This window comes from Zeugodacus cucurbitae, chromosome 6 (genome assembly GCF_028554725.1).
Source record: "Zeugodacus cucurbitae isolate PBARC_wt_2022May chromosome 6, idZeuCucr1.2, whole genome shotgun sequence".
Lineage (NCBI taxonomy): Eukaryota > Metazoa > Arthropoda > Insecta > Diptera > Tephritidae > Zeugodacus > Zeugodacus cucurbitae.
Window position 1 is genome coordinate 6282870 of NC_071671.1, and position 26657 is coordinate 6309526.

Here is a 26657-nt window from a genome sequence, read left to right on the forward strand (position 1 = left end):
GTTACTTCTTCATTCGTCTACTTTTCTGAAGCGGTGACCTCATTGATAATGGAAATTTTGCTTTAGGCATATCAGTTGTTCCACATATTTGTGGATAATCTGAGTTAATGATTGATCTGTGGATCATTTTTAAATTTTAAAGTGGCAATGGTTCTCGAAGTTATATTCAATTGATTTATTATTGATTTTTCTTTGTCCGATAAAATAATCTCCAAATAGTTTTTAGAGATTTTTAATCAACGCTGGGTCTGAATATGGTTCGAACCCAGTTCATTTGATCCGTCTGTTTTAAGAATTTCGGGTTACCGTGTACTTTGGTTCTTTACAAAGCATCGTTAGTACCATTTAACTTGAGAAGGAAAATGAGAACAGTTTTTTAAACGTTTCTTGTAAACAACTCAAATAAATCGAAAAATATTTTTATTTTTAACCAACGAGGTTCTTTCCGCTTCTCTCCCTCCATCGCTTGAAACAGCAGGCAGCTTGATAACCCTTGTTGCACCCACAATATCCACTAAGGTCGAGTTCCTACCAGTCATTGAACTTTGTCAGTATTAATTGACAATTACTCATATACTATTGCCAATTGGTTTTTCAAAAAAATTGTTGGCTTGTGCTGACATGTCGCTCTGTGTATTGGGATCGAACCCCGGTGGGCGTAGTGAATGAAAAAAAACTTAAAATGAGACTAAACAAATATTTGTGAATGGGCCGTAACGAACACATGCTGGCTGTTGGCAATGCACATATGTATATATGTATGGAGGTACTTACATATGTACATAAGTATGGGTATGTATATGAGGCAAACTCATGGTTGAAGCTTTACAACGCCGCATCACTGCAGTGGAGATAGTGGAGCATTCAAGTGAAATGTCAATTTCCAAAGCCATACACATTTTATATTTACATTTCTTGTGCTGCAAACCAAACAGAAGGTACATATGTACAGACAAACACACATACATATATACATATATAGATATATATATATATATGTATGAGTATGGAGGGTACGGATACGCATGTCTGTATTTACACATGCAAATGAAGACGGCGCCGGTGACACAGAGTCACTATAAGCACTTTTTACACACGCAGGATACCTAAGGAAGGAGTATGGAGGCAGTGGAAAGGCAATGCTGCAGCAAGAAGACAGGCAATCAGTGAATGCCGTAGCTTGTTCGCTCGTCAGCCAACGTAAAAAGTCATTATATTCATAACAATAGTTACGAAAATATTTAATTAAACTTTAAACGTTGTGTTCCCAACGAGTATACGAACACGAGGAACAGCAACAACGACAACAGCAACAATGGTTGTAGCAATCTCAACAACTTTGAGCTAATTTAAGCGCCGCACGCAGCGTTATCAACACGAGCTGCGTAATTGTCGCCAACTAAATGGCAACAACAGCAAATTGCTGTGTTTTTGTTGTTATTATCATTATTACTTTTACTGGCTTCCGGTGAAATGTTCATTAAAACGTAGATAATTGCAAGGTGTTGCTGCACTCTGAGCCAAGACTTGAACACTGATTTAATAAATTTAATATTTTATAACATTTAACACTTTATACATTCGGTTGTTGTTGTACTTCTCATATATCTACAAACTGACAGCTGCTGATGAGTTTATTGTATTTATATATACATACACGTATAGATTTATATAGTGGAGGCAATAAGCGTTATTCATAGCGTTCAACGACACGGTCGTACAATGACATTGCCAATGAAATCAATAGCTGAGCGAATCTCGCAACGAATAAACTACGACAGAGGTATATATGTACATATATACGATTAAAAAAAATTTTATAGACCTCTACATAAGCCTTAAATGTTTGGTTGAGCTACTTGCAACAATTTGTGGCATGCATTCGCACAAAAAAATGGGGCGCACAACTTTGAAATTGTCTTCAAAAAGCTCTTGGACTTTTATGAGTAGGTTTTAGCTAGCAGAAACATCCTCCCAGCTATCCAAAGAAAGCCTAATACTGTCAGAAAACATTATACACATCTTTTTCTTTATATTTCGGCATTTGAACCAATGCTTCAACAAGCATTAGTCACGCACTCATCACAGTGACGGCTACATCAGTGAATACCTGTGGTACATACGTGGAGACCAAAAACGCATAGGAGCCTAGAGCTACTGTGTAGTCTTGTATACTATACTCGTATATTTGTTTGAATACTGCTCGTAATGCATTTTAATAGCATAAATTTCATGCATTGGTTACAAATTTGCTTTTGAACGTATCACAATCATGGCTATTGGCACTACGAATAAGTAAATATACAAGCCAAGCCTATCTTGGTTTTTGTTGGTAGCAAACGAACATGCTAACATGGTGGTCTACCAAACAATACAGTGGGTAATAAACAAGAGTTGCGCTTCAGTTGAAATTTAGATGAAACTTTATCATGTCAAAGCTATAATGAGGGCTTGAGTTTTTCGGAATTTCTACACTCAGTTTACGGTGCGTTAATCAAGCACTTCATGCATATGATCTGTCAGATTTTCCAAAGAATATGTGCAGAAATACACCGAGAGATTTTTTAAAGTACAATTTACCATCTTATGTAGAAAAAGCTTTTTGAGAGAGTGAAAGAGAAACTAATGAATTGAGCTCTTTGGTGCAAGATCTAAGTATTTTGAAGAACTCGACGAGCTAAAGTTGAATTTTTATGGGCTTGTGTTGACTAAAATCAATTATGAATCTCCTTTGAGAACGATTGCAAGTAGTGGTATCCCTGACATACAGATCTTGTGTGAAGAAGTGCTATCGAAGGTTCTCATTCTTCTCTGATAACAATCAAGCCAATGTTCTAAACGACTTCATAAGAAGCGAAGTAGCTAAGGGAGAGAGTTAAGCCTAAAATGTTGAAATTTGGTTTGGTTTCAACTCATCCTTACAGCAATTTCAAAAAATGATGCCGCTCCTTCATTGTTGTTTGCCTGTTGTCATTATTGGCTAAAATTGTATTTTTGATTTCAGTTATTTTTTGTAAAGTTATATTTTTCTTACATACAAATTTCATTTATTTTATGTTCAAACTTAAATTGACCCCTCATAAACTTTCGAATTTGTGTGAAATTAACGAAGCTTCAGCCATTTGAGACTCTGTACAACCCATTGACTTGTACGACAGAGCAAGTACATATTTATGATCAAAATTATAAAGCGCTCATAAAAAAATATATGCTTCAATATATTATTGCTTATTTTAAATTTACAAGTGGCTGGTTGAAAGCACTGCAGTGAAAAATGACATGAAGAGAATGAATGTGTGGAAAAAAAATTATTTGTTTTGGCATTTAATAGGCTGTTATCGAACTTCAATTTGTTTTTGAACTGATTAGAAAGTAGTAATTGACTTTCCTGAAAGGTTAAATAACAAGTAATTTGTTGTGTTGTTAATTGAAGAGAATTGGTTAAAAAAATAGAGGGAAAATATAACTTTGGTTAAGAATTATATAAAAATTTATAAAAAGAAAATAAATACGAAAAATTAAAAAATAATAAATTAAAATTGATTACAATTAATTTCCTATTAATTTAAAATTCGATTCAATTTACGTTTTTTCCAAAACATAATGCCAAAAAAATTTTAATTTTATTTTAATTGACTAAATTAAATCTAATTGATTAAATTAAATTTTTTTTACATAATTACAAAATTAATTTCCTATCTATTTAAAATTAGATTCAATTCACGTTTTTCCAAAATTATTTAAAAAAAAATTAATTAAAATTTTAATTGATTAAATTAAATTAAATCTAATTGATTAAATTAAATTTTTTTACATAATTACAAAATTAATTAAAATTTTAATTGATTAAATTAAATTAAATCTAATTGATTAAATTAAATTTTTTTTACATAATTACAAAATTAATTTCCTATCTATTTAAAATTAGATTCAATTCACGTTTTTCCAAAATTATTAAAAAAAAATTAATTAAAATTTTAATTGATTAAATTAAATTAAATCTAATTGATTAAATTAAATTAAATCTAATTGATTAAATTAATTTTTTTTACATAATTACAAAATTAATTAAAATTAATTTCCTATCTATTTAAAATTAGATTCAATTCACGTTTTTCCAAAATTATTAAAAAAAAATTAATTAAAATTTTAATTGATTAAATTAAATTAAATCTAATTGATTCAATTAACATTTTTTTACATTTAATTTTTCTTTGAAAAAAAAAAAATAAAATTTATATAACAAAAATCAGATTAATCTCTTTTTACATTCAACAAGAAATTCATTGAAGAACATCGAAGACACTCAATTCGCTAAAAATGTCCTAGCCACTTGCCCAACAAACGCCACGCTCACATCCAGCAAGCAATTTATTCATTTCAACTGACAATGTCGTTTCCTCTTCTCCAATAAATTACTACGGCAATAACAATGAAGGCACTCACACTGTCTTTTGTTTTGCACTTTTCGTTTTCTCCGCTCTCACACACTTCCTCATGCCTCTTCGGCTGATTCGTATGATTTTTTCGCATGCAGTTCCGCAATTTCTATTTGGCATTCTCCTCAAACAGAATTTAATCAATTTTTCATTAAGCCGTCCGTCCGTCCGTTGAAGTTGTTTGTTTTTCGACTTATTTGCTTGCCACTTCACAACAAACAGCTCGTGCCGAGTGTTGCTGGAGCATGAGCAGCGAAATGGATTTTCGGTTTATACCGACCCGGACTGATTAGAAGACGTTTGCGGCGGCATTAACTGGTATTAGCCACAATCGCTGTGCACGCTTTGTGGTTGGTTAGCAGCGAAAAGTTTTTGTTTTTAGCTAACCACTTATGGAATTACTACATTTGTAGTTCGAAACAAATTTACATATCTATTATAAGTATAGTATAGCTGTACATACATACATACATACATATGTACAAAGTTAGATATGAATAATCAATTACTGGCTTGTTAAAGTAGTTGCTAATGTTGTTGTTTTTGTTTAGACGCCTCTCTAGTGTGAGTGTGTATTCTTTTCACACTTTCAATCGCTTAGTCTTGACTGCCACTTGATACTAGATTGCGCAAGAGTGTCAGTAACGGTAATGTAGTTGAAATAATGTGAATAACAGGGAAATCTGGTTTGATTTAGAATTAATACGAACTCGCTTTTATCTATAATTTAATTCTAATGCTAGCTTAAACAAACCAATTTTGAACAATTATAAAATGTTATAAAATAATTGGCTCCACGCCTGATGAAACCCAAAAGGCAAACATATTTTAACTATCTTTAGCCTAGGCATTGAGAGTTTAATTACGAAATTAAGACAGCTAAATATAATAATATTTTGTATGATAGAACTTGGTTTCGAGCTAATTGAGTGAAATTAAAATTTAATTGCGTAAATTTAAAATTTAATTGTCTCAATTAACAGAAAATTTTTGCAGTTTTCTAAGAGTATTTTTGGCGAAGATGTGATAGAACTTCATTTCGATCTAATTGAAAAAAAAAATACAATTAAATTACCTAAGAGACATTTTGAAGGAAATGTGATGAAAATTGAGTAAAACTAAAACTTAATTGAGAAATATAAAATTTAATTGAGTCAATTAAAATAAATACGTGCGAGTTTTCAAAAAGTCTGTTTGGTGGAAATATGATAGAACTTAGTTTCGCCTCAATTGAGTACTATTAAGACATAATTGACTCAATTAAGGAAAATATTTGATAGTTTTCTAAGACTCTTTAGGCGGAAATATGATAGAATTTGGTTTCATTCTAATTAAATAAAATTGTAATTTAATTGACTTAGTTAACAGAAATATTTGAGAGTTTTCAAAGATTTTTTCTGACGGATATATAATAGAACATGGCTTCGATCTAATTGAGTCAAATTAAATTTTAATTTACTTAATTAATTTAATTGACTCAATTAAGGGGAGTATTCGAGAGTTTTCAAAGAGTCCGTTTGGTGAAAATATGATAGAACTTGTTTCCAATCAATATTTAAGTGACTCAATTAACAGAAATATTTCAAAATTTTGGCAGAGATAAGACAGAACCTGGTTTCAATTGAGTAAAATTGCAATTTAATTGATTCAATCAAGGAAATATTTGAGAGCTGTAAAACACGAAATGTGATCTAAAATGGTTTTGAATTGAGAATGATATTTAAAAATTAAAAAAAAAAATATTAGTAAATAGAATATGCCCAATATGAATTTGTACTACTTGAAACTCATATTCTCCAGCTGAACAAATTGACACGCAAAATAAGTAGACACAGTCATACGTTATTAAATATATGTAGTTTGCATATTTTCTTAACATTCAATTTCATTTATTTACTTGTGGCTTTTGCTCCAAATAAGGTATGCATGGAATGCAAATTTCTCGTTTTAAATATTTAATTTCCTTGCGATATTTAATTAAACAATTCATGCCTCATCGACATTTATGACTACAATTTGCACAATAACCGTATCAACGAAGTTGTTAACTGACTGTATTTAACTGTACACACACACACACATACACGAAACAATGAAACACATGACATGGCAAATATCAGCAGTGTCCATCTGTAATTGAGTAAATGAACATTATACACTACAAGTACAAGAGTATAATTTCCATTTTCGCATGTAAAATGCCAATATTTGCCGTTTGCTGTGTGTAATGAAGTAATTAACAACTTACCGTGCCAATAACAACAACATTTATATGCTGTTTTATTGTTGTTGGCAGACGGTAGAGCAGAACTCATAACTTTCTATCCACCCACACGATCTTCAACACGGCGCTCTGTTGTATGATATATTTGTATGTATGTATGACAGTTAGGTTTGTATTTGATAAATGATTATACCGTTATAACGTGTGGTTGCTGAAAATACTGTTGATTGCGTGTTATGGACTTTTATCTGCATAAATACGAAAGTAGGCAGGTGTATGAGTATGACACAAAATTTCCATAAGAATGACAGCAAATATTAGTTTTAGCAAATTATGTGAAGTTTTTCCGGGGCAAACGGACGAATTTTGTCGCAACAGGAAATGTCATCATGAGTATTTCTATGTTGATTCACGTGTTGAAGAGCTTTTGTGAAACTTTTTGGACTTGTAGCTAACTTTATATATAAATTTGTATGTTTTTAGAGCAAAATAGAAACAGTTATTTGAAACGTGTCACACACATCTTAGATAAACAGCAAACCCGGGAGTCGCTTGTGTGTGAGCTGATACACGTTTTCCAAAAACAAATATGTTCGCATTCAAGTACTTGATAGTTACTGTCTTCAACAGTCTATCTTCATTTTACTTGTATGATTAATGACTTTCAGAGTGACCTAATAATTAAATGCTGTAGTTGTAGTCTAAGAGATGAATGGTAGTTTGAGATAGATGAAATAAAGTTTGAGTGTGTGAAAGAGTAGCGAAAAGAGAGTGATAAAGGGCAAAATAAGCATATTTCTATGCAACCCTAGTATATAAGTTTGATAAGTTCTTACAAAAATAATGATGGTATATTGAAAATATTATGCATAAATAATGTAATTAAAGTAGTAATAATTATTAATTTATAATTTTAATTCAATTTAAATTATAATTGACTCAATTTAAATTTTAATTGACTCAATTAAGTGGTATATTTAGAATTTTTATACGTCTAAGTAAGTAATAAGTTAGTGAAAGTTTATATAATTTGTTTTCAGTCTAATTGATAAAAAAAATTTAATTGACGCAATTAAATATAATAATTGAGAGTTTTCTAATTTAAGATGAAAATTTTTTTGATTTTTATATATTTTCTATAATTTTTAGCTCCAAAATTATCACACTTTCATTGATATATAGTATAACAGTTCTTCTTCCATTAATTTTTACTATACTTTACCACTTCAACTCTCCATTCCAAATTATGATATCGTCTCAATAACCACTTCAATAGCTCTGCATACAAAACTTTTCAGCTTGAAAACTGTAAGTGCCTGCAGTAATATTAACTGCAACTATTAATTGCAATATTAATTCCATGCCAAAGTTTCACAGCTCAAAATCAATATTTATGCTTCATTTAATTAGACACACAATTTGTGGCGTACTGGCATTACGCGAGCGACTGTATAAATGTTGGGAAAAATGCAAAGAGATTCGCTTTCAAATAAATTTCAATTTAAACAAAAGCAATAAAACTATAAAATTCACATCATGATATCCCCCCACACACACACACACCAACAACAAATATATGTACGCTTTAGTACTTACAGCGAGTTGCTCCTTCGGCTGCATGCTGGTTCTGCCTGGGTCCTGGCGTGGGTGCTGGCGCTGGGCAAAAGGCGAAAGTTTCAACTGCAGTCGCGTCGCAATGCGTCATTTGACCTACAAATATAAAGTTTTCATTTTATCATTTCGCTGCTGTGGCAAATATGTATGAGTTACAGCAATTGTTGTTTTTGTTATAATATTATGGCTGCTGCTGTTGGTACTGGTGGTGTATATTGCGAAAATCAAAATTTATTTGCAGCATGATTTTTATGAAATTATTGCACGCATGTGTGCAAGTGTGTGTTTGCGTGTGTTATTTTAAAATTTTCATTTTGTCATTTTTCTAGATTCAACGTGCAATCCTTTGAAAAGCACAGACAGCAAATACATATGCATGACTATAATAGAGCCATTGGTGCGCATTGTTGGTTTTGGCGTGGCAAAAATAAATGTTGCAAAAAAAAAGAATAAAAGAATAATGGAAAATAAAGCATTTTAACTGCGTATGGAGAGAGAGAGAGAATGCGAAAAATATAAAATTACTAATTCTATGGATTTGCGCCGCAAGCGTTGTAAGTGATACAATAATGCATTTTTTCCCAGCTTTATTTGCACTGCCACAGCAGGAGTAGTGTGTGGCAAAAACGAAAAGCAGTGAAAAAAAAAATTACAACGAAAAAATAAAAAAAAAAATTAAAAAAAAAGAAATTATGTAAACGTTTGCGTTTGGCAAATAGAGAGTTGCTTTGAAAGTGGGTCGTAAACGCCGTACCAGGCTAAACCGGTTCAACCGTTTCGTTTGTCAGTTTTATCTTCGTTGTTGCAACTCGTTTTTTTTTGTTGTTGCGTTTTCTTTGGCTATGTGATTACAGCAAAAGCATGGCTCTGTAATGCTTCTTCTTCTTTCTGTTGTGCTGCAGGGGTTGTTGCTAGTCACAAAGGTAATGATTTTGACTTGTGAAAAGATAAAGTTTCAGCATTTCTAATACCAAAGGCAACAGGCTTTTGTTAGCTTTTGTAGGAACAATAATACTTTTTTTGTAATTCTAGATAATGCTGACTAAAAGTATGTTTACATATACATATGAAAATAATCTCGTTCTAAGCTCGTTCAATAATCTAACCGTTTACATATAGCCAAATGAGATAATCAATTGTCAAATGTGTTGTATTTGTTGTTGTATTACACATCTTTCTCTCGCTGTCGGCCATATTTGTTTACATTTTCATTTGAAGTTTCTCCTCTTCTTCGCAAAATTATCGATAAAACTAGGAATTACACCGAAAATCTAGTTGTATAAAACGAGATAATTTTATAATCTCGGATTATCAAGAGAGGAATTTTGTATGCGAAATCTTGTTTCTTAATTACAGATTATCGAGTTAAGCTCGTAAATGGAGATAATCTCGTTATATGTAAACATAGTATAATTTTTACAACACAAAGAGAACAGTTTCTAAATAATCCATTTTATTTTCACCGATGTGTCATCGAAAAGAGAGGTCGCAATCACGGCTGAAATCAAGCATCATTCCATTCAGTATGATCCCAACTAAGCTAGGTAATAACTCCATGGATTCGATGAAAGTTCAAAGTTATTACTCGTCTATCTCATCTGTCTGAGATCTGGACATTCGCAAATATAATAGTATGTAGTCTCAACATCCTCTGCTGATGCTTTGTATTCTAACGATTCCACTTTATCAAGTTTCTGATGGTGAGATCCCAAGAGTAACTACACTTTGATGACTCCTACAATGGCACTAAAATCTATTTTTCCTAAAAGTAGTATTTTACGTCCACTATCACTATCCCCACAAACACAAATTTTGACGTTGTTGGAGTTCCAAAACCTGAGAGGTTCCACTTAAAACAACTTCAATATTTATTCAGTTAATAGAGTATTCAATTTTTCCCGAAGGGCTGATGAAACGGACATAAGAGATCTCAGATATTGGGCACGAACCCTAAAAGTTTTAAGCGTCCTCGGAAGGGCTGATGACATTTAGTAAGACATTTAGGAAACCGAGATTGGATCTGCAGTTTCAGATAGTGACTGACAGTGCTCTACGATAGCCAACTGAGACCTTAGTGAAGTTTTTCTATCAAGTTTCTACCTTGAAAGAATCTTTTAAGCCGGTTTCTTCGCACCGAATGTTTCATAAACCTTTCCATTTAGGTTTCTAGATATTAATTCAAGCATAAATGAGGTTAGAATTGCATTGGAAAGGTTTTCCAGTATTATAACCAATTAAAATTGCTTTCTTTTATAGAAAAGAGTTTAAATTTTATTTTTAAGATACTGTCTTAAAGTCAATAAAATAAAAAGCCAGTTGGGGTCTTGATCTAAATAGTATTTTAAGTTCCGGTAAGACCTCTCAAAATTTAATATGGCCAAAAAGGTTTCTAGAGCTTTAACTCAACTCTATTACAACCCTGTTTTCGATTTTTTATTTTTTTTTTTAACGAAAACTAAGTTTCGTGTACAGCCTGCGAATTTATGTTGTTGACACATCACAAAACGGCGAAAAAACATTAAATTTATTGTAGCTACTGCCACTGTTGTTGTTGTGGGTACTAAATAAAACTGCTGTTACTGCCGTAGTTACTTTAGCGCCTCGCTGCTTGTTGATATCACTGTTGACAGCAGGCGGCTGCTGGTGATGCCAGCGCATATTCAAAACGAGATTTGGACCAAATAGATAGCAAAAGAAACTTCAACAGCAGCGCCTCGTTGCCTTGCGTGACATAATTGCGCACGCTGGCGAGTTTGGTGTGGAGCGTTGGGATTACCTAGCGTACAGCATAGCCGTGCCATAGCCTGGACACTTGATCCACTTGCCGGCAAAACGTGGTTTTGGCAGTTTCGGCTGTTGGTCGCTGAGGCTGCTGATGCTGTTGGTCTGTTGGTTTGTTGGTGTTGGCGTTTGCTATTATTACCGCTATCTTTACTAACTGCTGCGATCTGCTGCTGAAGTTGAGTGATGGTATAATAATTTCATGCGATATCCAACGTCGAGACGTGTCTTACTGCAAAATCACACCAAACCATCAATCACTATTGTTGGTGGTACTGCTGTTGTTGCTGTTGTTGCTTTTGTTTCTCCTGTTGTTGTTGTTGTGTGGGTGTTGCTGTTATTGGTAAGTGGCGTTGCATGTGGTGACTACTGATGAATCTGCGTGGGTTGCGTTGAAAGTGAAACTGCAGTTTTTTTGCTTTCGAGTGGCTTTAACGGTAACCTGGGTGCCGTTGATTGAGTGAGTGTGAAATAAGTGCAGCAAAAATATGAAATTGGTTGATAGTGTTTTTCGTGCTTTTTCGTGTATAATTGCGAAATTTGTCAGCAAAAATTGGTCGTAAAAATTGTTTGTGTTGCAAGCGTGGGTAAATAGCTATACAAAGTAACTGTTTGTTTACGAATTTTGCACAAAGTGAAAGTGAAATTATGTAATTCTATGAGAAGAGTTTAAATGTTTTCGACAATTTGTAGCTTCTGAATTTTACTAAATTGAATTTTGAAAAAAATTGATACGAACCATGACTTTGTTTTAAAAATGTTAAAATATAATTTTTATTGAGATGCATATGGAAATTGTAATAAAATTCTGAGCTTCTTTTCTTATTAAATTGATATCTGAGCCTGCCTGTTGAGGTAGTAACAAATATCAGAAAAACCAACTTATGTGTCAAAATTGATTGACAGTCAGTGTGTTCAAAAATTAACGGGAATTTTTTAATCTATATTTGTATGTATATATATGTATAAAAAAGAAACCCGTTTTCCGTTGTCACGACATAGCACGAAAACGGCTGGACCGATTTCACTAATTATTATTTGTGTGTATTTCATGGGGAATTGAGGATTGTTCTTACGGAGAGAAAAATTGCCTGAAAAAGTGTAAAATTCACATTTTTCTAATCTCCCATACAAACAATTTGGATTTTATAGATATAAAAACGAATTGCTGTTCGTTAGTCTCGCAAAAAGTCGAGAACTGCCACACCGATCTGGCTAATTTTAGTCTTGAAATATTCGAGCATGGCCAAGAAAATTAAAAAAATAGAAAACAAAAAATAATAATCTTTTGAAGGTAGTCATTGTTGCTTTGTTAAAATATTTTTATCTTGGTTCAATTGTATAAGGTTGTGTCTATAGCTTAAAAACAATTTGTAACAAGTAAGGAAAGGCTAAGTTTGTGTGCAACCAAACATTTTAGACTCTCGGAATTGATTGCTGTAATTTTAGAAAGTAAAGAAGAATAGAATAACGAAAATCATCATATATTGTATATGAGGACCGTGGTAATTCCCGAACCGGGTAACTGGGTATGGTCACAGTTGACACCTCGATGGATTAATAACATTTCTCTTTCCGGACATAAAACAACAATATAATACCCATAACTGGCTGAGTGAACGACCAATATTGGTCGCAAAAAACTAAGATGTCGTCGATGTCAATGCGACAATTTAGAATTTCGTTACAGGATAGCTGACACAGATACAAATTAGGATGACGTAACCAACTATCCCAAAGGATTTTTATAATCATTGGAATTGCCTGGATTATCAGCACTTAATTTTACATTTAAAAGTAGCGTCAGTTGTCATCATGCTGTATAACATAAATCAACCTCGACTTTGTAATGAACTTTGTATCGTCATCGAATTGATTGTATATCTTAGCCACTAAACGTGTGGCCGGGTCTGCTGGTATAAAATAAAAAAATTATTCATTCGTCTACATTAAAGTAGTCCCTTCGAAAATATTCCCCATTCGATATTATTCGCCTATCTTCGCTTTATTATAATAAAAAAGTAAATTTTGAATTTTTGTAATTTCAAATTTAAAAATCCCCGTTATTTTTTTAACACATATGAAAACTATTTTAATTAAAAATACTTAGTTTATACCATTTTCCGAATGGTTTATATTCATAAAGTATCAAAAGTATTAATTTTTTTTTAATTTTTTACTCTCAAAGTGGATCAATTAAAAATTTTCCCTTATGCAAATTCAATTAAAATTCATTAATTTTGTGCTATTTGTTCACATTATTTTTCATTTGATTGCACAACTTTACATAAGCTTTTCATGTAATTTGTATTATTTTTTTCTAATCTAACTTTCAACCTTTTTAATATCAACAAAAAAAGCTAATTAATTCAATTTGTCCGACCAAAAAGGCCAGCTGTTGACAAAAACCATAAAACCAGAAAAACAAAAAACTAATAGCATTAAATTAATAAACGTACCCTAGACCATCATTTATCAAACCGCAGAAGCCACAATTATTTGCCCGACACAATTTTGCATAATTGATGCACAATCAGTGCGAAACGCACGCAACGATTACTTGCCATGCCACGACACGCCATTAAAAAGCAGACACTGAAATTCACACAGGCAACAAATAAAATGTAGAAAAAATAACAACAACAACAAAAATATTAAACAAATCAGTAAAACATATTAATAACAATTGCGCTTAATAAAATCTACACTCATCAGTACACATATACATACATATGTATGTGCATCAGTCATTTCGCTAAGCCTTTGCACTTAAGCAAATACAATAATAATCATGTTTTGATAAAATGAAATGAAATGGAAATATGACCACTCTGTTTGCCACTGCAATTATTCCGCGCATTTATTTATAGTCGCGCTGCGACTGTTTGTTTGTATGCTGATAATAAACTATAAAAATTCTGAACTTTGCTACTTTTAGTTATGTATTGTACTATTTGCACTTGCACATCCTGTTGGCGGTAAAAAGCACTTCATATTATGGCATTAACTCGGTGTATTTATTTACTCATCAATAATGTTTACTTAACTGGCAATTAGTTGCTAACGCATTTGCTAATACTGTGGCGGGTTGTGGCCTGACTGCTTGACATAAGTCAATGAAGTACGTGCGTTTCCGGAGTAGCTGCCTGAAATTTTATGAATTTGTGTAAGATCTTTTATAAAGGCAAAAAGGTCTTAAAAAACCATTAAAATCGAATCGAAAATAGTCACCGTTATATTTTTTTAATTAGAATAAAATAGTTTTGAATTTTTTAGAAAAGGTTTTACTGATGCCGAGTATTGTAAGGAATTTTGATTTGTTTTCAATTTATAAAAATTGTCTTATTTAAGACTACCCCGGAGTATCAAAAAATCATTTTTTTGCATTTTCGTTAAGTGTAATATCTTAAAAATATTCTCTGAAAATTTGAAGTTGATCCGATAATAACTTTTCGAGTTATTCGACAAATAACAGAGATCGTTCGGGCACTTCAAAACGCTCGGGAGCAACTTTAATTGCGTTTATCTCAAAACTATGTTTTTTGAACTGGTGACAACTGTAACTCGACAACCGCTCAGTAGATTTTAATAAAATTCATACAGCTTTTAGAATACATAATAAAGTCAGGTCCGATTGAAGGATTTATTTTTTAAAAATTTTCGATTTTTTAAGACCAATTAATTGACGATTTTTTCCCAAAAATCCGCCATTTTTTTAGTTTCTGAAAAAAAGCTTTGGATCAGGCCCAGAAATATCTATTTATAAAACAAATTTTTTTATCCGATTGATTTTAGATGAATCTCTAAGGACTTATGATTGAAACTGCGTCAACACAGATAGCTATAACATTGGAAATTATAAATATTTTTTTCAAATTTTCGTGACTTCAAGTCAAAACATTGTGAAATAATGCCTTAGTATTACTTTCGTAAAATAACATGATTTAATTGCAAAAAAAAAATTACTGAAAATTCTCATTTTTTCGTGTCTCTGACTACCCATAACACCTTAAATCAGGATTGCCCTAATATATATAAACCTTCCTTAAACATTCTCCTAAATCAGTGTACGAACTCTGTACGAACTCTGCATCGACTAATACCAAAAAATCTTTACTTAAGCGAACTTTCGAGCAAATTTTTACTTGAAAAAGCTTCTCATCTATTCCACTAAGGGATAACATGTGTTTTATGGCTTAAAAAACGATTTTTTAATATTAAATAACATGCTACAGCATCTGTAGACTATTGTTAACGTCGATCTGAGTAATACGTTTGGAGATACAGTCTGAAGGAGTAGCGCGCTCCAGGGTAACTCAAATTGTCACTCAAAACTGTAATATAATTTCAACTTATTTTTCAAAACTGTGTTTTTAAAGTCGATTTTCAAAATGTCTCGACGTATCTTGATGGAATTTTAATCAGTTCTACGAGTTACAATTTACAGAGACTTGGACGAACGGAGTGAGATAACAAGGACAGGTAGGTAGGTAGGTAGGAGTGTAGAACTTCTGAGCTCAATTAGATCTAGATGCGCCATTTTGTTACACAATTGTAAGACCTTAGTAATTATTGCTATAATGTTTCATCTCGACATTCGAACCATTTTGTGCTCTCCATAAAACTACATATTTCTGTTATTCTTTTTGAGGTCAGCCATTCAAGATTAGGTGCCTGATAACTTCCAAGAGTCCTATGTCTGATTTGAGCTAGGGCCGGGCATTCGCAGAGATAGTGGAAAACCGTTTCCTTTTTGCCATCTAGTTTGCAGGAGCGACATTGCCAGCAATGCTGCTTGACTGTCTCTGTACATATTCGCTTTCTGTATCCCCCCATTGTTGTTCAATATAGCTTCACAGGCCTTCTGTAAGCCAAGCACTTCGTTTGGAAGATACTGGCTGCGTTTGGTAGACGGATAGAGAGATATGTCCAGATCCTTGGAGAATACCCCCGTGCCTACTCCGCAGTCCATTTTGGACCCGTCGGTATAGATTGAGATTGTATTCTCCTCTATTTCTAGACCTCTTCTCCATTCACGTCTTGAGGATATTCTCAGCTGAAAGTCAATATTGAGATCTTATTTTGGGCGGATATAGTCTGATTTGTATAAATTGTTAATAAAATGGTTCAGGATACCGTTATGTTCATAATTTTTCTGGCTACAGCCACCTAGTTCATTTATTCTTAGTGCTGCTACTTTTCTTATGAAAAAAAATATTTTACATTTTATTAAAAAAAATTCAGCAATCCCTCATATTTTTAAGGAAATAAATAATTTGTACTAAGCATTTAATTTTTTAAATTAAAAAAATTTTGAAATTTGGCGAAAATATTCATGCCTAAATCATTTCATATTCAAAATAGTAGTTATTTATATTTTTTGAAAAAGGAAATTTGCTTAAAATGGATGAAAATCATAGACTATTTTTCCTAACCAATTTCATTGTCAGTATCTCAGCTACAATTAAAGCTGTCTAACTTATATTAGCTCTATAAAATTTATTTAGAATAAAAAAAACACAAAAAAAAATATCACTTAAGCATAGCTGAACAACAACAACATATGAGCAAACACTTGTTTCTTCAAGCACTCAAGCGCTATATTCCTACACTTAAGTTTAAGTTTTGTGACAAGCACACAACATTGATTTTTTCTATTCTGGTATGAATGGCTAAATGTCGTTAAAATAAATTAAAGTCTAGCAAAACATTGAAAAAATCCAATTAGTGGCAGTTGAAAGTGTCTCACAGCGTATAAGGTGGCGTGCCACCAACAGCTACTGGTCACTGATTTTGCTGGCCAAGCTGCGCCACGACGCTGCGGCTGTCAGCAATTAAATCCAGTTTGTCATGTGACGTAATGTGACACGGTGGCGGCGGTTGTGGCTGCCCACCACCAAATCAACTTAGCGTGGTATTGGATACATACATACCAACATATGTACGTACATGATTACATAGGTGCCTGGGTGGTGCCACCGGCAGCTCAACAACTATTTGCTTTTTGCAATATTTGGTATTTGTCTTAAACAGGTATCGGTTATTTTATTTTTTTTCTAACTGCTTTTCGAATTGCAATGCTATTTTTGCAACAAAAAACAACTGGTTTTAGATTTCAATTTTTTTTTTTTTGAAATTTTTTGTTTGTGTTTTTGTACGCAAGCAGCAAACAAGGTTGCGACTTGATTGATTTGGCGTTTATCAAGTCTGCGATATGCATTCTGCAACATGATTTTTAGATTAGCATAAGGTGGGTATGTCTGTATGTAAGTATATGTGTGTGTTTGAATATAGATTCTAATATGAAACAAATTTGCGAAATAATCGTTCGATACCCGCAGCAGCACACCTAATATTCGATTAATTTTCAAGCCACTGGCTTTACACTTAGCTCTATTGTGATATATGTGTGTATGTATGTGCTTCTCTCGCTTTATTAGCTTTCTCATTTCAATCCGACGCTTTGCTGTGCTGCATATTAAATACTCCCGGCAGCAGCATGTCTACAAACAGCATTGTTGTTGTTGCTATTATGAATTGTTTTTGTTTTTTCATTTACAAACTTACGGAAAAACATTTGCTTAATTCATACGCCGTTTCATTTTGTTTGGATTTATTCAGATTTTGCTAATCATTATGTAGATTTGCGTAGTCAGGCAACGTCAAATGACAAATAGCAAAAAAAAAATTATTTTTTTGTTTGCAAAGTTGTTGTTGTTGTACTTAAATGTTTCATATAACTAATTAAAATTTTTATTTTCAAATTGTTTTTGTTGTTGTTTTAAAAAGGCAAAATACTTCCTTGTAATGCATTTAGTTAATGAATTATGAGTGCTTTATAGTTGAATGAGGTACTTAAAAGCCTAAATAAATATATATCTACATACATACATATATTTCATACTTATGTATCTCTTATTCAGTTGATGTATTACTTAAGTGATTTAACAACATTTCCGTGTTCATAAATAACAATAAAAAATTTTATACACGTTTAATATTTTCGCTTACAATATGTACTATATATGTATGTATGTATGTAAGCATATATCCTTAAGTAAATAAGTGTAAAGTTATGCAACAAGTTTGCCTGCTTATCCCGCATTACATATGCATTAAAATACTTGTGCTCAGCGCACTCAAAGTGATAAGTGTAATGTATGTATGTAGGTGCTTGCTTGTGTGTGTTTGCGACGCTCAAAAATGCTTTCTTTGACTTGTTTTCGTGCATATTTTTGCATTTAATACTTCGCAATGGCATTAGTTTGTGCAGAAATTGGCAAGAATTTGCTATTTTTGAGTGCTTTTAAGCTTAGTAAGGAGTGGAAAAGAAATGCGAAATTACTTAGCTGTAAAATGTCAAGCTTATAAAAATTGAAAATTGAAAATTTGTCCCAAAAATTCTGTCCAAAATTTGGATATATTTCTATCAAAAGCATAAATATGTGGTTAAAGTATATTTTTTAACTGGAATTTTCAAAGAAAAAAATTGTCCCAAAAAATTAAAATCGTCCCAAATATTAAAAGTTATCCCAAAAAATATTTTTTCACCTTTTTATTATAATATATGAACTAAGATTCTTAAATAAAAAAACTTTTTCTAAAAACATTTTGTCCCAAAAACTTTTGTTAATTTGTCCTAAAAAATTTAAAGTGTCCCAAAATGTAAATTTTTCTTTCAAAAGGTAAATAAGCAATAACGTAAGATTTTCAAAGTCAAAAAATTAAATTTTTGTTTCAATAGGTAAGCAAACGTTTGGAAATCATTTTTTTGACTTGAGATTTTCTAGACTTACTTTGCCACAAAAAAATAAAATTGTCCCAAAAAATGTTTTTTTTCACCTTTTTATTATAATATATGAACTAAGATACTTAAAAAAAAAAACTTTTTCTAAACACATTTTGTCCCAAAAACTTTTGTTAATTTGTCCTAAACATTTTAAAGTGTCCCAAAATGTACATTTTTTTTCCAAAAGGTAAACAAATCTTTTAAAATAGTTTTTTTGACGTAAGATTTTTAAAAATTAGTTTGTCAAATTGTCCCAATATGTGAATTTTTCTTTCAATAGATGAACAAACGTTTACAAATCAGTTTTTTTACTAGAGATTTTCAAAAACTAGCTTGTCCCAAAATATAAAATTTGTTCTAAAATGTTACCACAATTTTTTTTTTAACACTTTAACTGCACTGGTTGAAATTCTTAAAAAAAAAAGTTATATCAAAAATATTTTGTCCCAAAAAATTAAATTTTTTGGCATATTTTTTAAAGCAGCTACTACCAGAAGTACCAGCTTAAAGTTGCTACTAGCACTGCTTAATTTTTTGGATAGATATCAAAATTTAGTCGACATAAACATAGATCATGAATAAATTTTTGTCCCAAAACTCTGGTTTGGTCTAAAATTTATATATTTGTTTGAGATTTGTTAGACTTTATTGTGAAAATTTGGTTTAAGATTAAAATTTTCATAAATAGTGTTGTACAAAATATTTAAAATGTCCCAAAAAATTAGAATTGTGCCAAAAATATTTTTTTTATTTTAAATAATTATTAGACAATGTTCTATACTTAATAAAAATTAAATTTATGCTTAGAACACAATAAAGGTCAAAGGTAAATCAGAAATAAATGAACTGATTCAGAAGCATTTTGCTATTATTATTAATGACATTAACCATTATTCAGAACATTTTATTTATTGAATTATTTTCTGGTGACAGTTTGTCTTAAAAAATTCCGTTTTATTAACAGTAAATCACTTTCCGCTTTAACGCGTTATCGCCTACCAACTATCTTTATTGTTTAATCGTCAAATGGTTTAAACAATATAAAAATTTACAAGCACGACCAACCGACCAGGTACACATGATATATGACAATATAGTAAAATCCACTGGAAATACATATAAATAAACAATAAACAATAAATCGGTGTTATTAAAAATTTATGAGCATTGCTTGCAATTTGTGGGATAGATAAAACCAATTAATTATTTTTACAGCGCCGCCTCACTGTCTGAATCGAGCATAAATAGCAATAAAAGGCAAAACATAATGTGCACTTAATTATTAAGATTTATACTTGGTTTTGAGTATTTTCCATAAATGAAATGTCATTAATAGATTTCTCACAGCAAAAGCGTATACCGTGGCTGATTGATGACTTTAATTGCGGGTTTTAATTTGCAAAAATACAATAATTAATAAAATGGCACAAATTAACAGTAATTAACTCGGAGAAAACTATAAGCCATAAGCCGTGGCAGAACAAAATTTATTAATGAAATGAGTTGAGGATAATTGCATGCGCTTGCGAAATTTATGTCACTTTCACTCTATTAGTGTAGGTAATCAATTTTGAAATGGGTATAAAATGTAATTGAATGAAATTATATTGTTAATAATTAAGTAATTTGCAATTGTGAAAATGTAGAAATACATTTCATATAGATATATAAATTTGGAAATGTTTGCATTCATTGAAAATAGAGTAAAAATTGGAAATGTTTGCATTCATTGAAAATAGAGTAAAAATTGAGTAAAACTCAAATAGAAAGTATTTTGATATAAAAATAAATTTGAATAAAAATGATTAAAATTTAAAAATATTTTTAAATTGAGAATACAAAATGTCAAAAATATGTTTGAAACTTTCATTAATTTTGCACTCGAAAATATTGAGTGAAAACCTATACCGAAGAATCATTTGTTGTTTAAATATAGTTTTGCTTTATTTTAATTTAAGTTAAAGTAAGTAATATCTTTAATAAGAACTCAATTAAAAAGTGAATACATCGTTCTTCTTACTACATTCAAAAAAAAAATTTTGAGTGATGCTCATAAAGTTCACACTCAGTTTTAAAGTGTTAATGAGTGTGAAGGAATAGAAGAGAGGTATTTAGAGCAACATTTTATAATACAATTCTTTTGTAGAAAAAAATGCTCGGTTGAAGCACTCAAAACATCAACTCATAAAATATTGACTTCCACTCAATTTTAAAAATTCAGAAATTCACTCACTTGCTTTAAATAGCATATTTTTATATTGATATACAATATAAAACAGAATAGAAGAGAGGTATTTAGAGCAAAATTTTATAATACAATTCTTTTATAGAAAAAAAAATGCTCTGGTTGAAGCACTTAAAACATCAACTCATAAAATATTGACTTCCACTCAATTTTAAAAATTCAGAAATTCACTCACTTCCTTTAAATAGCATATTTTTATATTGATATACAATATAAAATAGAATAGAAGAGAGGTATTTAGAGCAAAATTTTATAATACATTTCTTTTATAGAAAAAAATGCTCGGTTGAAGCACTTACAAATTCAACTCATAAAATATTGACTTCCACTCAATTTTAAAAATTCAGAAATTCACTCACTTGCTTTAAATAGCATATTTTTATATTGATATACAATATAAAATAGAATAGAAGAGAGGTATTTAGAGCAAAATTTTATAATACAATTCTTTTATAGAAAAAAAATGCTCTGGTTGAAGAACTCAAAACATCAACTCATAAAATATTGACTTCCACTCAATTTTAAAAATTCAGAAATTCACTCACTTCCTTTAAATAGCATATTTTTATATTGATATGCAATTTTAGAAGGATTTTCCATAGCAATATATGACTATCGGGTACTAAACAAAATTTCTGAACATTAAACTCCTCTAGTCACTCAAAATCTTAATTTAAAATCTAAAAAAAAAACTCAGGACTTTCAATGAAATAAACTCAATTAATATACTCATTAATGGTTTTTTTTTAATAAAATTTTAATTATTTTTTTAAACCACTCAAATATTAAAAATTTGAGCTCACTCAAAATTGAGTAAATCTATTAACAAAAATTTAATTTTTTTTATATTTTTTTACAGTGTTACCATATTCCTATTCAAACTACAAACACTGTCACTGACCTTCTTGATTTTCTGATATAATTACACAGCAAATTATAGCCATAAGCTAATTGAGGGGCAAGCATACAATTATTAACCGTGAAGCTTACCAAAAAAAAAAAAATAGTGCTTGAGGCAACAAAGCAGAATTAACAAAATATGAATTTTGAAAAATAAAGCGCAAGCATAAACATAAATGTCTTTTGCAAGTAGTAATGCCAAGCAGCCCAACAAACCTGTGCGTTGAATGATTACCAGAGTAACGTCGCGCTTTATTTGAGTACATAAACTATATAATTGCTTGGTGATTAGCTACTGAGCTGTTTAAAATTTCAAGGGTTGGCTCGAGAAACCTTAGTAAAAATATAGAAAAATTAAAAATACATTAAATCATGTTTTTTAAACAAAAATGAGACAAGTTCATTCTTGATTGTTATAAATTAAAAATGAAGTTTAAGGCCAGGGTTGTTTTGTGGAGTAATTAAAAATAATTATAATTATTGTAAGCATGCTTTGATACATTTTATGTTATATTGAGTACTATGTCTATTTTTGTCTATTTTGATTTTTTATTATTTTGTACCAAAAGTTGGATTTTATTTAATTATAAAAAAAATAAAAAAAAAACAAAAATAAAAAAAAATTAAAAAAATTATAAAAATAAAAAAATTATAAAAAAAATATTTGTATACCTTAATATAAATTATTTACATTTATATAAAAAAATTAGTATCACTTTTTTATAAATATTTTTTTATATTGCTTTTTTATTATTTATTTCTTATAATTTTTTCTTTTTATTATTTTAATTTTCTTTTTTATTATTTATTTTATATTATTTTTCTTTTATTTTCTTTTATTTCTTTTTATTATAATTTTTTATTTTTATAATTTTTTTGTTTGCTATTTTGTCTTTATATTTTAATTATTTTATTTTCAACCTGCTACTAGCACACCCTACATCTCACAAATATTTGCTAATTACAAAAGCAAAATGTGCGCAACATAAACTCTGTAAATGATAAACTAGACGTTATTTTGTGAAAAACTGGCACTAGTAGCACTTGTTGTGGGCATAATTAATTGCGCTAATTAAGTGTGATATAAGCAGTTGCTTGCTTATATGCATATTTATTAGTGTATTTTATTTCTGGAGACAAATTATTTCAAGTTTGTTTAAAAAAAAATTATTTATTCTCTTTTCAGGTGCTAATTTTTCACTTAGCTACTAAATTATTGGGAACTTAGTTCGAGGTAAGTGTTGTCTCTGAATTTTAATTTTATTTTATATTTTTTTTCTGAATAATTTTTAATAAAAAATAACTTTAAATTAAAAAAATATATACAGTTTGAAATCTTCTTAAAAAATAAGTAAGTGTTGCCTCTTAAGTTTAATTTAGTTTTTATTTTTTTTTCGAATAATTTGTATAAAAAAATAAAAATAATAAATTTAAAAAATAATAAATTTAAAAAAATACAAAATATATAAAGTTTAAATTCTTCTTAAAATATAACATTTTTTTTCAAAATTACCTCAAAAAAAAAACCTTTTTAGTAAGCGAGAAAAAATTTTAATAAAAAGTGAGAGTGTTGGACCTATACACCTACTTCAGCTTGATAAAATTTAAATGTATAGTGATATATAAGTAAATAAAAAACAGTTACTGTATATTTTCCACCGTTTTCTAAGCTATTACAACAACTTTTATTTTCAGAAAATAGTAGAACACATTTTTTTTACAAAACTCTAAGCGCGTGTCTGTGTATTTAAGCAGTACGTGTAGCTAAAATACTCCATAAAAATAGCAGCAAGTGTAAATAATTGTAGGCGCTTAGCAATGTATGCTATTTAACGTGGAATTGCGGTTAAAAATAACAAATAAGCGCTGTACTAAACACATACACACAAACATACATACATTCATATCTATACATGTGTATGTATAGGAGTACACCTGTAGCTAATGAGAGCATGAGTGAATGAAACCACTTACTTGCCTACGTCATTATCAGCATTTTCCTTTTGTTTCCTCAACTATGGCACATTATAGGCATTTGTTGTCTCTTACAACAATATACACACACACAAACATGCAGGCAAACTAAATTGCTTGGGCTGCGCTTATTTTTAGTTACTCATACGCCATGCGCACCCCCCGCACAACGGAAGCAATTGACAACAGCAGTGAACTCATACAACTGTTTAAATATTTAGCGTATACTAATAATGTTGTTTTTGTTTACTCCCAAGTTAGTTTGAGACTATATAGATATATACATATATGTGTGTAACCGCCAGTCATTGGTCTACAAATGGCTCAAATGTCAAAAACACGTGCCAACTGCACGTTGTCTATCTCTCGATTTACAACTACGTGCACTTACATTTCCTTGCATCTAATATGCATACAATTATTGCTATATATATAAATAGCTATCTATATGTATTTGTGACTTGCAAGTGTCATATGTGGTTTGTGGTAGTATGTGTTGCGCGTGATTTTCGAATTTAACAGCTCTACACATGCCCATCAATGATTAATGATTACAAATATATATTTTATTAACGAAAATTCCACCTCAAATGTTTATATTATTTGATCATTATCACAGAGTTGTCAATTGCACTTAAGAATACTGTCACAGCTGTCACGGCGTTGCCCGAACTGTCACTAACTGACATGTTTGTTGCTTTTTATACACATAGCGTCAGCAAGGCGTGTGTGTGCAAGTACTGTTATATACATACAAGTATAACGGTATAATATTCTGCTGCTAAAACCAATTTGTATAAAATGCCTACATCTTGTGCTGTGGAAGGGAGTTGTATGCGCATGCATGATTTATTACACTGCATTTAATATGCAACAATTTGCTAACGCTTGACTTGCTTTAATTTTACATTGTGAACTTAAGCAAATTTATATTTGCTTAACTTAAGGCTTATATTTGTAAAGTGTAGTACATAATTAATCATTGGCATAGCTTAGATTTTAGTGACAAGCATACATATGTATGCAAGGAGACTTATTAAGTATTTATGTAGATTGAATTTTCGTCGGCTAAGACAATAGAAGAAAATGTAAAACTCCACTACTATTCTACTTTGTACCTATTTTATGCTACTTTTATTGTCAATGGTCTGACTATTTGAATAATGGGACTAATAGTTGGTTGAAAAGTGAAGTCTAAGCTAACATTAGGTATATTCTTCTTTCAATTGATCTATGTATATTAGTAAACGAATCATATAGATTTTCCTAATCAGAAATGAGCTGAGAGGTCTCTAGCGACCAAAAAACAATCGCCACGCACTTTCTTTAAGAGTAATAGTGTTTTGACAATCTTAAATTCGAACAAGTTTTGGTCCAAATGGTGGACTAATCAATGATTTGTCAATACTCTTGATTTAGAATTAATATCTATATATTATAAAGAGGGAAGATTTGTATGTATATTTGTAATGAATAAACTAAAAAAAAAACTCGATTTCAAAAATTCTTTCACATTTAGAAAGCTACATTCCGAGTAGCATAGGGTATATTTCTTGCTAGAATCTCAAATTTCTGGAAATTGTTCCCAGGTGAGGGTATCAAAAAGACACCGTGATGGAGAATCTTAATCTGAAACTGAAAATCGTCTTGCAAGACATTCTCTTCGCATCGCAATCGCGTGCCAGAGAGTCGAGTAACGAGCGCTCGCAGCTGCTTGCTGAACAAAATTTCAAAACCTCCCAAGTACGCGCTTGAGAGTCGAGTACGGAGCGTGAACAGCGGCTTGAATAACCAAATATTATAAATATACAAGCTCGCACTAGGGCGTTGAAGTCTGAGCGTTCGCAACGCCTTCATATTCAGAGAGAAAAATAACGGACACCAAAGACTAGAGGTCGTAATCAAGTTTTAGCTCATTGCATCTTTTTTTTTTTGAAATTTAGTAAACGTCTCGTTTTACTTAGTGAAACTCTGGTTCCCAATTTCTTGTTAATCTATCCTCTGGGTTCCTAAGCATTCTCTATACGTTTCTGATTTTTAAGAGTAGTTCAGAAAAGCATTACGACTCCGACAATCGTTGGTATTGTTTTCATGACCCTGTTATTCACTTTTCAACTGTCGCTCCTTTAGTTCGTCATTGTTAGAAGAACTTGAAATGTATTGTCCCTCTCCATCTTTCTCTCTCTCTCTCCAATTAACATTAGTTTAGCCGTACTGTCGTCATGGATAACAAAATAAGTTTAGATTCAGCTAAATAGTGTGAGCTCTTCAATTATTATCCTCCAACTTCTCACAGTTTCAGGCATATTAGAGTATATATCAATAGAGAAGTATAGAAACTAAAAGAAGAGTGAAAGAGATGTGTATAAGAGATCCGTATACAGAATATTGAGAACATCGAAAATGTGAGTGAAAGTGAGTGTAGTTTTCTGGTAGACATGTCCCTTATGTCTCTTCTAGTTCTAACTGATATGTGGTTTTAAAATTAAAATTTCTAAGCTTTATATAAAGCAATGTATTTCGGGTCCAATAAACGAAAATTCGTTTTTCTATCAACTGTGCAATAAGATTGAGAAATAATCTTAACGGAAATTGTCTACAACTCCATTTAATGCTTCAATATTGGAATTTAGCGTAAAATATGTCTAGTTCAATACAATAACAAGTGCTTTGTATCATTGTTATTTTGCT

The 26657-nt window shown here is 30.8% G+C and overlaps 2 protein-coding genes and 1 long non-coding RNA gene across 3 annotated transcripts in view; 2 read left to right on the forward strand and 1 right to left on the reverse strand.

The window, feature by feature from the left end:
• The window catches only part of LOC128922828 (uncharacterized), a 334204-nt gene that overhangs the window by 43179 nt on the left and 264368 nt on the right, over positions 1-26657 (forward strand). The window lies entirely within an intron of this gene.
• The window catches only part of LOC128922831 (uncharacterized), a 79533-nt gene that overhangs the window by 34597 nt on the left and 18279 nt on the right, over positions 1-26657 (reverse strand). The window contains exon 2 of the long non-coding RNA XR_008472016.1: positions 8260-8373. This is a non-coding gene — a long non-coding RNA (uncharacterized LOC128922831). The remainder of the gene's footprint in view (positions 1-8259; positions 8374-26657) is intronic.
• The window catches only part of LOC105210264 (E3 ubiquitin-protein ligase goliath), a 107541-nt gene that overhangs the window by 17031 nt on the left and 63853 nt on the right, over positions 1-26657 (forward strand). The window contains exon 3 of the mRNA XM_011181085.3: positions 23179-23226. The gene's annotated coding sequence lies outside the window, so the exon portion shown is untranslated. The remainder of the gene's footprint in view (positions 1-23178; positions 23227-26657) is intronic.